General features: G+C 28.7%; 1 long non-coding RNA gene across 1 annotated transcript; it reads right to left on the reverse strand.

The window, feature by feature from the left end:
* Positions 1-2,299: 2,299 nt before the first annotated feature.
* On the reverse strand, positions 2,300-4,510 carry LOC136069929 (uncharacterized). Its single transcript, XR_010631130.1, has 2 exons — positions 4,166-4,510; positions 2,300-2,746 (listed from the first exon to the last, which is right to left on the reverse strand). It is a non-coding gene; the product is annotated as an uncharacterized LOC136069929 (long non-coding RNA).
* Positions 4,511-14,509: the final 9,999 nt, after the last annotated feature.

Below are 14,509 nucleotides of genomic sequence, written 5' to 3' on the forward strand. Positions count from 1 at the left end.
TCTTTCGACCAGGTTTTAGGATCTATTTATAGAAGTACAAATGTACGGTAAGAAACAGATGCATTTACAAGTTGATAATACTCAAGAATGTAATTTTAAAATTCTCAGTAATTTTGATTTTTTTTTCTCCAAAAGTTTCAAAATTTTATTATGTAGCCTTGAATTATGAGTTATGTATAGTTCAGATTTAAGTCGGTTCATCAATATGTCGCGATTAAGTGTCAATTAACTTCAAAATATCGTCATTTTAAACTCTATTAAAGACATGTAAGATGTTATTTTGACTAAAATTTAATTTTATATCTTTAAAATTTGAGGTAATTTTGATAAGAAATGTTATGTCTATAATATTATCACAACTCTTTCACAATAAATTTTAAGTTGTAAGTTGTTATTGGTTATTATGGATAGGCAAAAAAGTAATTTAACTTGTAGATTCAAATTAAAACCAATAACTATTGGTCACATATGATTTGTTGTAAAAATATTGTAAATATGACACCTCTCATTTTAACTTTATCTCTTATAGTTCTAAAAATTGTACTCATAAAACTGTGTTTTAAGTTAATGTGACATTTAACAAATATCTAATTACTTAAATCCAAAATACATCTAAACTTAGGATATGGATTCAAAATTTTTGATTTGTTGTAAAAATATTGTAAATGTGACACCTCTCATTTTAACTTTATCTCTTATAGTTCTAAAAATTGTACTCATAAAACTGTGTTTTAAGTTAATGTGACATTTAACAAATATCTAATTACTTAAATCCAAAATACATCTAAACTTAGGATATGGATTCAAAATTTAAAATTTTAAAAGCAAAAATTTTAAATTAAGTCACGCTTAAAAAAAAAATTAATTACAATTTAATATTGAAAATTTATTTTTAAAAGAGAGAGAGAGAGAGAGAGAGAGAGAGAGAGAGAGAGAGAAAATCGGTAACACGTGAACCGCATGGGAATTTTTTTTTTTTTTTTTGGGTGGTAGAAACCGCGTGGGACTTTCCATGTGTCGGCATTTCGTCTTTTAGCATTCTCTTCCTTCAACTGTACGGAAGAGGGACCTGTCCGTGGCCAAGTGGATTAAAAAGAAAAAGAAAAAGAAAAAAAAAAGGAATATCTCCTCTCCTCCAAAATATTGGTTAGTTTTATATATTACTATTTTACAAGACTAAAAAAATTCCAAAAGAAAGTACATATTTTTAAAAATATAATCAATAAAAATTAGCATAAATAATATTGATATATAAAAATAATATTTTACACCTTAATTTTTATAGGTTGATTCGAGTTAGCTCTATTTTTTTAGTAGTTTTAAATTAAATCTTACATTTTAAAAAAAAATGTTTCAATTTAAACTTATATATCTATACTATCTATAAATAGATTTTCCTTTTTAAATTGAACTTTTATGTGGTACAAAAATAATCTTAAACCTTAGGTTTAACAAAAAAAAATCTTGAGGACAACTCGGTAAAAATATATTTTCAATTCCACTTCAAATGTCTACAAAATAAGACACTTTCTTATTAATTCATATTTTCAAAACAAAATTATCCAAAATTAAAATAATAATAATAATAATAATGACACTAGACCCAAAAAGAAAAAGAAAAAAGAAAAAAGAAAAAAAAAAGCCTCATCGCATGTGATGAGGCTAGTTCAATTATAATAACATTGAAAAAAGACTTAGAAACCATGCTGCATCGTTCATTACATATAATATCATACCAGTTGTAATCTATTTTGTAAAATCTCTATAGACATCTTTGTATTATGTGTTAAAAAGTTTATTGTGGTAAATATATTGCGTACTGATGCTTTGTTTGGTTGGGAGAATAAAAAATATGTATTTTATTCATCATGCATATTTGATAAAGACTTGAAAAGTGAAAGAATGAAGTATAAATTAAATTTTCACTATCCATCCAATTGTCTTTCCTCTCCATTTTTACTCCAACCAAATAATAGAAAATCACATTTTCCTTTCCCTGTTTATAGTGTAAAACTCCTATTTCTTTTAAAGCATACTTTTCAAAATTGGTTCAAAATGAAGAAAACTAATATTTTAGTGGAGTAATTCTAAGATGGACATCATTTATCACTTTTTTTTTTTTGAAAAATTATCTTATGTGACGTATTAGGATTGATTGTCACTTTCACATAATTTACTATATTTCATCAACAGTGTCTATCATATTCAAATTGGCGAAAACAGTGGCACGCACAAACCTATGGTCCTAGATGTTTCTTATTTGAGTGGAGACCAATGCAATGATAGGAAGTTGACATCGTCACCATAATAAATTTGTGGTACATATTAGCATCAAAATTTGTTGTATATCTTCTCAAAAAAAAAAAAAAAAAAAAAATTGTTGTATAGCAGAACATAGTCAGCAAGGAGCCACGCCTCACTCTCAGATCTGTTTGTGGTTGACAGCCCTTAATTATCAAGATTGACTTATTCTAAATTTGGACAATTCAGAAATGTAACACATATACACACAGATGCCACCAAAGTTTCAAATACTATATATGTGTATGTCTATATATCTATCTATATATATATATATATATTTATTGTATGGCTGTACTTATTAAGACTCATTTGCGTCTCACTTGTCTCAGAAGTCACAGCCACCATTGTTATCTTCTCTGTCAATCTGTTATGAGTCTTCGGCCTCAACACTTCCTCTTATTTTCTCATCCTTCTTTTCTTCCATTGTTTTTGTCATTGTGATCTTGGATATGATGTAAAATATTATAAATTAGTATGCTGGAGCATATGGATAGGTTGGTCAAAAGAAAAAGAAAAAGAAAATATATATATATATATATATGTATGAACAATTGTATGTGGAAAAAAAAAACAAAAAAAATTTTAAAAAATTATACATAAAATATGGATAGGTTGGTCAAAAGAAAAAGAAAAAGAAAATATATATATATATATATATGTATGAACAATTGTATGTGGAAAAAAAAAACAAAAAAAATTTTAAAAAATTATACATAAACTTGTAGTAAAAATTAATTACGTTATGAGTTAAAACAAATATGATTGAAACCATCTATATCTTGTACTTAATTGTTTAGTAGAAAATTTTCAAAACAATAAAATTCTCAAAAAAAAAAAAAATTACATTACTCATTAAATATGTTATATGATTAAAAATATACATGACTGGTTTTATGAATCTCTAATTAGAAGAATTTTTATCCAAATTAATTTTGAGAAATAAATTAACTCTGTCCAAATAAAATCCTTCGGCTTCAATATACTTTGTATAAAAAAATTGCGTTTTAATGTAAGGATAAACTAATAAGGGTATTATTTCTGCAAAATTTGGAGTTAGTAGGTCTCATAAAAAAAATTTAATGATTTTTTTTTTGAAAAAGGAAAAGAGAAAGTAGACTGCATTTGATAAAAACGACAGACTATAATTCAAAGCATGTTAGCATGTACGTTGGTGTATCAAAAACAAACAAACAAAAAAACAAAATGTAGATGGCATTTAGTAAAAACGACAAAAACAATTGTAATTCAAATGCATGTGCGAATTAGTTTAAAAAAACAAAATGTAGATGGCCTTTTACAAAAACAAAAAAAAAAAAAAAAAAATCTGGCTACAGAAAATAATAATTCAAAGCATGTAAGATGTAACTACGTAAGTTAGTTTATCAAATAATAAGGACACGTAAATAGCCCATTAAAAAAAAAAGGTACATGTAAATAGTATATACATTTTTTTTTTATAAGTGAAATAGTAAATACATGATGATAGTACTTAGCTAGTTTCAAAAAATATCAATCTTTCATTAAAGAGTAACTTTGAATCCATTTTGCATTTTGTTAATCAATTTTTGTTCCAACAAAATCTTTTCAAGAAATTATTAGGTTTACACTAGAAGGAAGAGAAAAATTTGAGGATTGTGTTGTTATTTTCTTAGATTACATTTTTAATCATTGTGATTCCGTTGGAATATTTAACTGAAAATGTAATGGATTTTGGGTATTTGTTTTTTTTTTTTCTCATTTATCTTTGGTGTCATAAAAAAAATCTAAAAAACTCATTGTATTTTATTTTGCTCGTGTTTTCCTAAACGCACTTTCATATAATGAAATCAGATAAGAACTTTTTATGGGACAAGAATCTTACCCAGGCCTTGACATATGCGGAATCAGTTTTAGCCTTCTAGGAACCGCGCGTGTTCAATACTTCAATTTATTCAAAGGAGTATTTGGCTCTTTGAAGTCTGAACAGTACTCGAGACAAAATGAGGGATTTTGGAAGTCACATTTCTTCTAATATTACACCATTTGCCACAGCTTGGTGTAGTGGTCTATTATAAGTAATAGACAATCACTTTTACAAGGAACTCATACACTTTTTTTCCGATCACTTATGATCGTTGTAACAAAAATTGTGTCCTAAAATTTCTCGAAATGGAACTAAAGGATTGGTGATATATATTTTTTTGGGAGAAGATGGGGGAGCGGAGGATTGATGAAGTTTGAATGGTGGAACTTCTATGATCTTTTAAAGCATACCATATTATTGTAGTACAAAAGGTGAAGTACAATATATGTACTACATTTATGATTTATGTGACTCACCGATATATTAATCTTATCACTGTTAGTACTACTTCGGATTTAATGGACATTTTGCTCAAAATATATACACTATTTATAAAATATTTGTAGGAATTGTTGATACCAATTTTGGGACCAATTTGGCGATTTCCTAGCGAGAACACATGATTCAGGAGAAGTAGAGTCACCAAGTCATAAATAACACAATATTTGGCAATGTTTTGGAGAAAGAAAAATAACTACCACACTTAAAAGAATGATATTTCATGTGAAAAAGTGGGTTATAGGTAACATTAGTCTTGAGTAAATCCCTTTTGATAAATATAACTAGAGAGAGGAAATTTAAATCCTGAATGTTCCTATTGTAAACATCAAAATGTGCTACTTGAGTTACAAGACTTTTAACTCTTAAGTATGCCTTATAAGTCTATAAATAAACCCATTACCCCATTCCTCAATAATATAAAATAGTAATAATTATGAACAAACATGCCAAGTCATAAATAACTCAATATTTGGACAATGAAAAATATTTCTATAGTAGAGCTTTGGGTTAAGCTATTACAATAGTATTAACATAAAACATATGACATTCAGACAAGCTATTGTACCTTAGAGAGAACCTACCTTGAGGTTAGAAGCAAATGGTCTTGATTGTTTCCCTCAATCAATTGTGCAGTAACTCTACCATGCACCAAAAAAAAAAAAAAGCATACCATATTATTGTAGTACAAAAGGTGAAGTACAATATATGTACTACATTTATGATTTATGTGACTCACCGATATATTAATCTTATCACTGTTAGTACTACTTCGGATTTAATGGACATTTTGCTCAAAATATATACACTATTTATAAAATATTTGTAGGAATTGTTGATACCAATTTTGGGACCAATTTGGCGATTTCCTAGCGAGAACACATGATTCAGGAGAAGTAGAGTCACCAAGTCATAAATAACACAATATTTGGCAATGTTTTGGAGAAAGAAAAATAACTACCACACTTAAAAGAATGATATTTCATGTGAAAAAGTGGGTTATAGGTAACATTAGTCTTGAGTAAATCCCTTTTGATAAATATAACTAGAGAGAGGAAATTTAAATCCTGAATGTTCCTATTGTAAACATCAAAATGTGCTACTTGAGTTACAAGACTTTTAACTCTTAAGTATGCCTTATAAGTCTATAAATAAACCCATTACCCCATTCCTCAATAATATAAAATAGTAATAATTATGAACAAACATGCCAAGTCATAAATAACTCAATATTTGGACAATGAAAAATATTTCTATAGTAGAGCTTTGGGTTAAGCTATTACAATAGTATTAACATAAAACATATGACATTCAGACAAGCTATTGTACCTTAGAGAGAACCTACCTTGAGGTTAGAAGCAAATGGTCTTGATTGTTTCCCTCAATCAATTGTGCAGTAACTCTACCATGCACCAAAAAAAAAAAAAATAAAATAAAAATAAAAAGAAGATTTTAACTAAATGGCTAAAGACGTTAAGAAGACCTTGGCCAAACAAAAACAAAACGAACCTAATAGAAATTTAAATAAAAACTTTTTTTTTATTACTTTAGAATCACTTTTCAATAATTATAATGCATATTTTAGCATAGAGATGGCAAAACGGGTCAAATTTTTTTGACTCAACCCGACCAAAACTTGATTTTTTGACCCAAAGTAAAAACAAGTTGACCCGTAACCCGACTTGTGTTTTTTACAGGTCAACCTGACCCGACCTGACTCGAATCTGAACCATTTTTTAAAACTTTTTTCTTTTTTGGGTAAAAAAAAAAAATGAAATTAAGACAATATTAGTTTAATTTTTTGTTGTAAGCTTTAAGGAAACAATTGGGACATTTACATAACTGCATGCTAATTAATTTAAAGATAAATGATTGAGCATTTTGTAATGAGTAAAGATTTTTAGATATCAAATAGTAAAATACATACCAATATAATCTAGTTACAGTACAGTTAAAAATATAGATTTAAAATTGTAGACATGTATGAGAAACATTCACAGGTGTGAAAATAGTGAAGCCAAAGTATCAAATTAACATAAATTATGATTGTTTAGACCTATTTTTTAACAATTTATGTCCAAAATAAATGGCTTTTCAAAGTAAATGATGACATATCCTTGAGTGTGTGTTGCTTAACAATGATATATATTCATAAAAGAGACTATGTATAAATAAGTAAACAATCAAACTTTAATGTATATCTCAAATTGAAATAGAGTGCCGATCACAATTGACAATAGATTATAAAATTAATTTTCAAGAATGTAAGTTTCTTATATGTTTTTATTCTTTGTAAAATATATTATCCAATAAGTCATTTTATAATTTTGTTTTATATTTTGGGATGTTGATATTGTGTAAAAATAAAACTTATGTATTTGTTTTACTTATTTTTGTGTTATTTTGTTTTAGATAGCAATGTTAGGATTTGTATAATTTTAAAATTATTCAAGAAGTATTAATAAGTGTAGTTCATTCTTGATATAAGTGGTGAATTTCAAAGTAATGCATTAAACATAAAGTAATTTGTTGCATGACTTTCCAAATGGCAAATACATATTGTTTTCTTTATTAAAAAAAAATCATGTGAAAAAAACAGGTCAACCCAACCCAACCCAACCCGACCCGACTCGACCCAACCACAACCCGATTGACCTGAACCCCTTTTTAACCCACTTAAAATGATCTGTTTTTTACCCACAACCGTTTGACCTGCAAGCTGATTAACCCAACCTGAGCTCGACCCGACCCGCCCGTTTTGCTATGTCTAATTTTGGGGAATACTTGCTTGTGTCTTGAAAAGAGTGCCAATGTGGCCTTTTATAGGTGTAAATTCAGGGCAAAACTTTCTCTCATGGAGGAGATCTAAAAAGCACGGACACGAACAAGGGTAGGGATATGACACGGTGACATGAAAATTTTAAAAAAATTCAGACACGAGTATGGTAAGGATACGTATATTAATTAATTAATTAATTTTATATATACATATTTCAAAGCTAATAAATTTTTTTATAACAAAAATATTATTCATTTTTAAATAATTGTAAAAAATTATTTTAGAAGTATATTAAAGCCTAACCACCAATAATATGTACATGTGTCTATTGAATACCTAGATAATGAATAGAAAAATTGTAAAAGGTTGCACGTTTAACTCCGTGGCAGTAGCTTGATGGGTGGTGGACTAACGCATAAAATACAAAAATTGAAAATAAGCAAGAAGAAGAAGGTGAGCTGCAGGGTTACTAGAGCAGAAGAGGAAGAGAAAAGAGAAATAGATCTAAGAAGCTAGGTTGAAGAAGAAGATCAGCATGAGAGACTATAAGTTAGTGCTTAGAACGGGGTGTGTGTGTGTGTGTGTGTGTGTTTTTTTTTTTTTTTTTTTTTGTGGCATCAGCCAAGTCGGAATCATGACATCGCCATGTCACTATTTTGTTAGTTATTTTTCAAAAAAAAAAAAATTAAAAATTTCTAGGACATGTGTGTAGCCATGTCTAACATGTGTCCCATGTCCCATACGGGTTGGTCATGAACATGACAACCTAAATGACGTGTTCGCACTTTCCAGTGTGAAATCAACTTTGCAATTGTACAACATTTAGCCAAACCCACCAATCACTAGGATATGATATTCCTTTGTTAGCTAATGAAAAGAATTATATTTACTTTAAGTTTAATCATTCTCTCACACCTCCCAAGAAAATGTTTCTCACCAAATTTAGTTTGAAGAGAAATCCTTCAACCTCTTCTTATATGTTTTTTCATTGAATGTGAATTTTGAAAATCTAATCTTTGGATTTCATGTTCTTATGATATCCTTTTGTGGGGCCAGAAAATCGGGTAACCTTGGCCCACTCCAAGCCAGACCCAAGGGCCAGCGCCGAGGATGCATGAAGGGTCTAAGGATGGAAGCGTAAGGACTGACCCTTGAGGAGCATATCCAAGGATGGCCCCATCCTCGGACATCTGAGACCTCAGAAGAACACGAGCACCGCCCCACCAAAGAGGGGACTTCTTGAATATTCGAGGAGGAGAGGGTCCAGTGCCACGCGTCGGCGCCGGGAGCACGGTAAAGGAGCAAACCTTAGGCGAGCTGTCACCTCTGCATTGAATGCGCTCATCTAACCCCCCCTCCCTGGCCGTATTAATGGGGATGTAATCCCTTGACAGGGTAACATTGATTATTGTGAGCCACTCAAGTACGGATGAGGCCTCTGATGGGACGGACGGTCAGAGGAAAGGCCAATGGATGATCAACAGAAGGAAGGAGGGGATAGGAGGGAGAGAACCATATAAGAAAGGCGAGCAAAGCAGTTGGTGGGTGGATTTTTGATGATTCAAGAGAGGGAGATGGAATGACTCGGAGGTCATGTCAGTTTCGAGAGGGGGGGGGGGAACCTCCTCGGACAAGGGCCGAGGAGCTACCCTTAGTTGTAAGTTGGGCTCACTCCCCTTCAATGGAAAAAGGTGGCTTGTGCTCCGTTGTTAGTCTGTGGCCTAACCCTTCGACCCACTCTCTAAAAATGTATTGTTGGGGAACCTTCCTAAACCGAGTCCCTACACCTTTATACTTGCAAAATTTCAAGAAGATAAACTTGAAAAATTTCAAGAAGATAAAAGATCCATAACTATATTATTAATCAAATGTATTAATTTCAAGTTTTTTTTTATTCAAAATTATGCATTGAAAATAATTTTATTGATTGAATAGTAAATAATATCCGATTTGAATGAAATTTGACATGTATATTTAGAATATAAAGAACATGCAATACAACAATTAGATTTTCAAAATTCATATCCAATAACAAGATATATGAGGAGTTTGAAGGATTTCTCTTTAAACTAGTTTGGAGAGAAACATTATCCCACTTCCCACCACACCTTAATCATCAGCATTTTCATGTCTTATTTAACACTTCCATCCAAATAAACAAAAATAATTATATGGCAAAGGGTTTTATTTTGGTTTCTTAGTATGATGAGAAAAAAACAATAATTAGGAATGGACTTTAGAGGTTGAAACTCTCTTTTTTTTTAAAAAAACTTTTATACTTGAAGGATTAATAAATAAATTATTTTGCAACAGGAAAAAAAAAAACATCATTTATTTATACTTTAAGATTTTTTATTTGTCTTAGAAAAGTTGCAAAAATACATTTGAAAGTTATTTATTTTTTTAAGATATTAATTTAGTCAAATTTTCTAATTTTTTACAGTTTTAATCCATTTATTTATATTTCAATTAGTTATTAAATTATATATGACATCATGACCTTTAGTCAAACATTGACCTCAAAACCTTGAACTTCCTTTTTTTTTTTTTTTTTTTTTTTTTTTTAAATAATTAATTTTTAAATACAAGATTTTAANTTTAAATACAAGATATTTAATTTGGAGGGGATTCGAACTTGGAACATGTCTCTGTTGAAAAAAAACCAAAAATTGAAATTCACAAACAAATCTGCAGTCTTTTAGCTAAAATACTACTATAAATAAGAGGTTATAGGCTAATATGTACTATGCAAAGTTTGTTGGGTAAAATATTATTTTTGTCTCTAAATTATTATAAAAGTTCATTTTAGTCATAAACTTTCAAAAGTTCTTTAAGTAGTTCATTCATTTTTTTTTTCACATCTTATAATTATTATGGATTTCTTATATAGATAGTGATTTTGGTCTTCGAAGTTTAAGAGGAAAAAGAAAAGTTGAGTTAGTTTTGTATTCTTATTATATGATTTAAGATAACTCTATTTGTTGAAATGATAATTGCAAGAAAAGTTTTTAAAAATAGCTTGTTTGAAGAACAGTAAAATATATATATTCAAAGTTTTGTGGTCAAATCAAGTTTAATATTATTCAGCCAAAAAAAAAGTTTAATATCAACTAAATACAAAAATGAAGGAATAAATTTCAAAAATTTAGTAACTTGGATTAACAAAAGTAGTCACTAAAATTAAATAATTTTCAAACATATTCAAATAAAAAAAGAAGATAATATTGTTAATCCTTTAAGTATATGGCATAATTGCATAAACAAACAAATAATTTCAATTTTCATTTTTTTCAAAGGTGGCTAATTATATAAAAATATATAATTATATTAATTAAAATAAAAATAAAAATGATACTTTATTTATTTTATTGATACCAACTATTACTTTCTAATGTTTTTAATGAAAATGTTCAAAGTTATAATATAGAATCCCTATTGTTATGTCTATCAATTTTCAAATAAATATATACTTTTAAAAAAATATTTAAAGTTTTGAAAAATAAATAAGGATAGAATCATAGAGTGCAAAATACATCATTGAAGTTTTGGGATGTTTAGATTTAACATCCTGAAATTTTAGAATTTTAATTTTGCTCCCAAATGTTCTATCATCCTAAAGTTTTTTAAAGTTTTGAAAAATAAATAAGGGTAGAATCATAGAGTGGAAAATACATCCGAAGATTTTTTTTGATGTGTCCATCACATCAGACTATCACATTTGCTAGTTGGACCAATTAAATGGTGACACATTTTATTAAATATTCTATGTCATTATTTAAACTTAAAAAACTTAAAAATAAATTAAAATAAATCTTTAAAATCTATTAAATTTATTAAAAATTAAAATTTTCAACTTTTCAACTTTTATTATCTCATGAACAAAAGGGGAAGTTTTTCTTTTGACCCCTTCCGCTATCCATCTCGGGTGCCGCAGTGTCATACCACCACACTCAATTGGATTTAGCGTAAAGAGCAAATGGGAGGTGGGTCTTTTGGCCAAATGGGGTTTTGTTGAAAATTGAACGTAATCATGGTGTAGCGGTGGTGGTGGGAAAATGAGTAATTTTCGGGTGAACTATGTTTCTTGATGTTTATTTTCTGGGCTTGTTGATGGGTTGCTCAGATCTTTTTCTTAATTTTTTTCTAGGTTTGTGTTTGTTTTCTGCGGTGTTCAAATCTAGATACGTAAAAAACTAAGGAGCCGTTTGATATGAGATTTTGAGCAATAATTTTCAATTTTTAAACAACATTACACGTATTTTTATACATTTTTTTCACTTAAACATATTTTCTTAAAATACAAACAATGTTACCAAATGAGCCCTAAAAATCATTAAAACAGTACCCCCTAAGTTAATAATAATAAATAAATAAATTATATTATTATTATGATTATTAATATTATAACACCAAATAACAATTAAGAACTTTTCTAAACTAGAAATTGAAAATTTTAATCATCCCAAACTCTGTTTCTTTGATGGTGGTGGACCTTGTTTGATGTTTGTGGAATAAGACTTGTGGCTATAAAAGAAAAAGAAAGAGAGTGGATTGGGTAAGGAGCCTTTCATTTTTTGTTTTATCTTTGCTGACAGCTGACTAGTTATCATCAGATTCGGTGCTGCACTTTTGAGGATCTTTGAATTTTTTGGGGAAGAACACGTTCATACTGTTCTTTCGAAATTATATTCAAAAGAAAGAAAAAATAATTAATTTAATTAGACTTTAAGATTTATTTTAAGTATTTTAAAGATTTTTTAAGTTATTTTAAATTTTTAATAAATCATTCACATATCACAATTTAATTGGACTAGCTAATACATGTTATCAGCTGATGTGAGATTTAATGGACACATCAACCAAAAAACTTAGCGAGGATTAACAATTCAACCAACATAGAACTTTTTAAGAGATAAAATCAAAATTTTAAAACATTAAAATTTATAATTTAAATACTTTTAAACTTTAAGAGTGTTTTTTACGTTTTACATCTTAAATAATTTTAAAGGAGTGTTACGTTGGTATCCGGCATGCCAGCTGTACACATATAACCTACAATCACGCATGCCAGCTGCATTCACCGAAAGGTCGCTGTATTATGTGCAGTATATTGTTAATTGTTATGTAGTGTATCTTCCACGATAGAAAGTTACAAACAAGTCTCATATGTCCTTTTATGCTTCCTCAAAAAAGAAAAAGAAAAAAAAAAAGAAAACAACTTTACTCTCATTGTCCAAAATCCAAACCCTGTCAAATCCTTACACACATCGAGCATTAAAGCTTATCTGATAAAAAATGTGAATGCATACACAATTATTTGCAATTTCGTAAATGGCTGTTTGGGGGGGGGTGGGGGTCACTCATTAATTATGGTTCATAATGGATTCGACTTTTCCCCCACACAACAAAATAAATAAATAATATCAATCTTTTCACAATCTTGTCGACAACAACAAAAATCTATCCTTCCACGCAAACGTTTAGATATTGTGTGTGTGTGTGTGTGTGTGTGTGTGTGTGTGTGGGGTGTAAACAATCAGTCTACTTTAATATTATTTTTGCCATTTTCTCTTGCTGTTGCTTGTTTCTTTTGTACATCTCTCTTGCTGTTGCTTGTTTCTTTTGTACATCTGCATTGTCAGGATAAGTATGTGATATTTATTTTTACTTGAAAAATTCTGATGACATAATTTTTGTGCATAATTCACCTATGTAGCAAGTTATACACAAAATTGTGCACATAGTTGTGGCACCAAAACCACTTTTTTTATTTTTGTTTTGTTTTTATTTTCTTAATTAGGTATGATTAATGCATGTGTTTTATTGGTCTTTAGGGTCCAAAGAAAAAGTATGTGAACTATAATTATTTTAATCATCATTTTAATCTATAACTTTTGTTTTTATGTACGATCTCTAACGTTTCAAATATATTAATTTAATTCTTAACATTTTCATACTATGTCAAAATAAATCATATTGTAAAGTGGTTGATGAAAATGCCAATGTACGGAAATATTATGTGCTACTTGAGTTGTGAAGTAAACAGCTACGTAACCTTTTGTTTTTTAATAATAATAAAAAAATCAATTAAAAATTTGGCTCTTATGCCCAAATATGAAACCTCCCTCTCTCAATCTTCTTCGTACGTGGACATAATCTCCCTCTTCTTGTCGTTCTAACGTCACCTTCATCCTTCCTCAACCATCACCTACATGCTGCATCTGCTTCCTCCTTCTCGAGAATCATATGTAAGCCACTTCTTTTTTTATTTATATGAACTCAATACTGAGGATTATCTCACATGCAAATCTTGCCTTATATTTTGAAGTTTTTAGATAACCTAGACTATTAACATTGGTCTCTCTAAATTTTCTCCCTATTTTAAGATATTAACCTATTTTTCTTATTTTAGCTAACAATATTCAAAAATACCCACATAAGATTCCTTATTCCATATTATATTTCATTAAAATATTATTTATTTACTTATTTATTATATCTCTTATTTTTCAATACACCAACTTTTATTTTTTTTTTTTTAGGCACCAGGACACCAGACACAAAAAAATAAAATAAGGATCTTGGAAATGAACAATGTTTCCCTAAATATAAGGAACCACAATGTTATTTCAGGGAATATGTAAGGAAGCCAAACCGTTTGAAACATTAAGAATTATTTTGACATAGGGCAAATATAGCACAATGTTTTTTTTTTTTTTTTTTTTTTAAATTTTTTTAAATACAAGATAAATTTTCTACTCTAATATAATCTAAGTGTATATATGTATGAAATACTTATACTCGTGGAATGACCATCACGCAAAGAATGCGTTGTAGTAATATAGCACAATGTTAGTTTCTAACATTTAGGAGTTAATTATCATTTTAGACACATACGGAAAATGTTAGAAACTAAAATGGTAATTAGCCTTTTTTTTTCTTGAATGACATTGAATTATATATACATATGTTGATAAAAGGATGGAAGTCATTAGTGATTAGACTATAGTTTGTTTTCTTTTAAAATTTTTTGGAACCATGGACTATAATAAGACTTCTCATATAATTTCTTAACATTTGAGAAT

This window comes from Quercus suber, unplaced genomic scaffold (assembly GCF_002906115.3).
Source record: "Quercus suber isolate HL8 unplaced genomic scaffold, Cork oak 2.0 scaffold_197, whole genome shotgun sequence".
Classification (NCBI taxonomy): Eukaryota; Viridiplantae; Streptophyta; class Magnoliopsida; order Fagales; family Fagaceae; genus Quercus; species Quercus suber.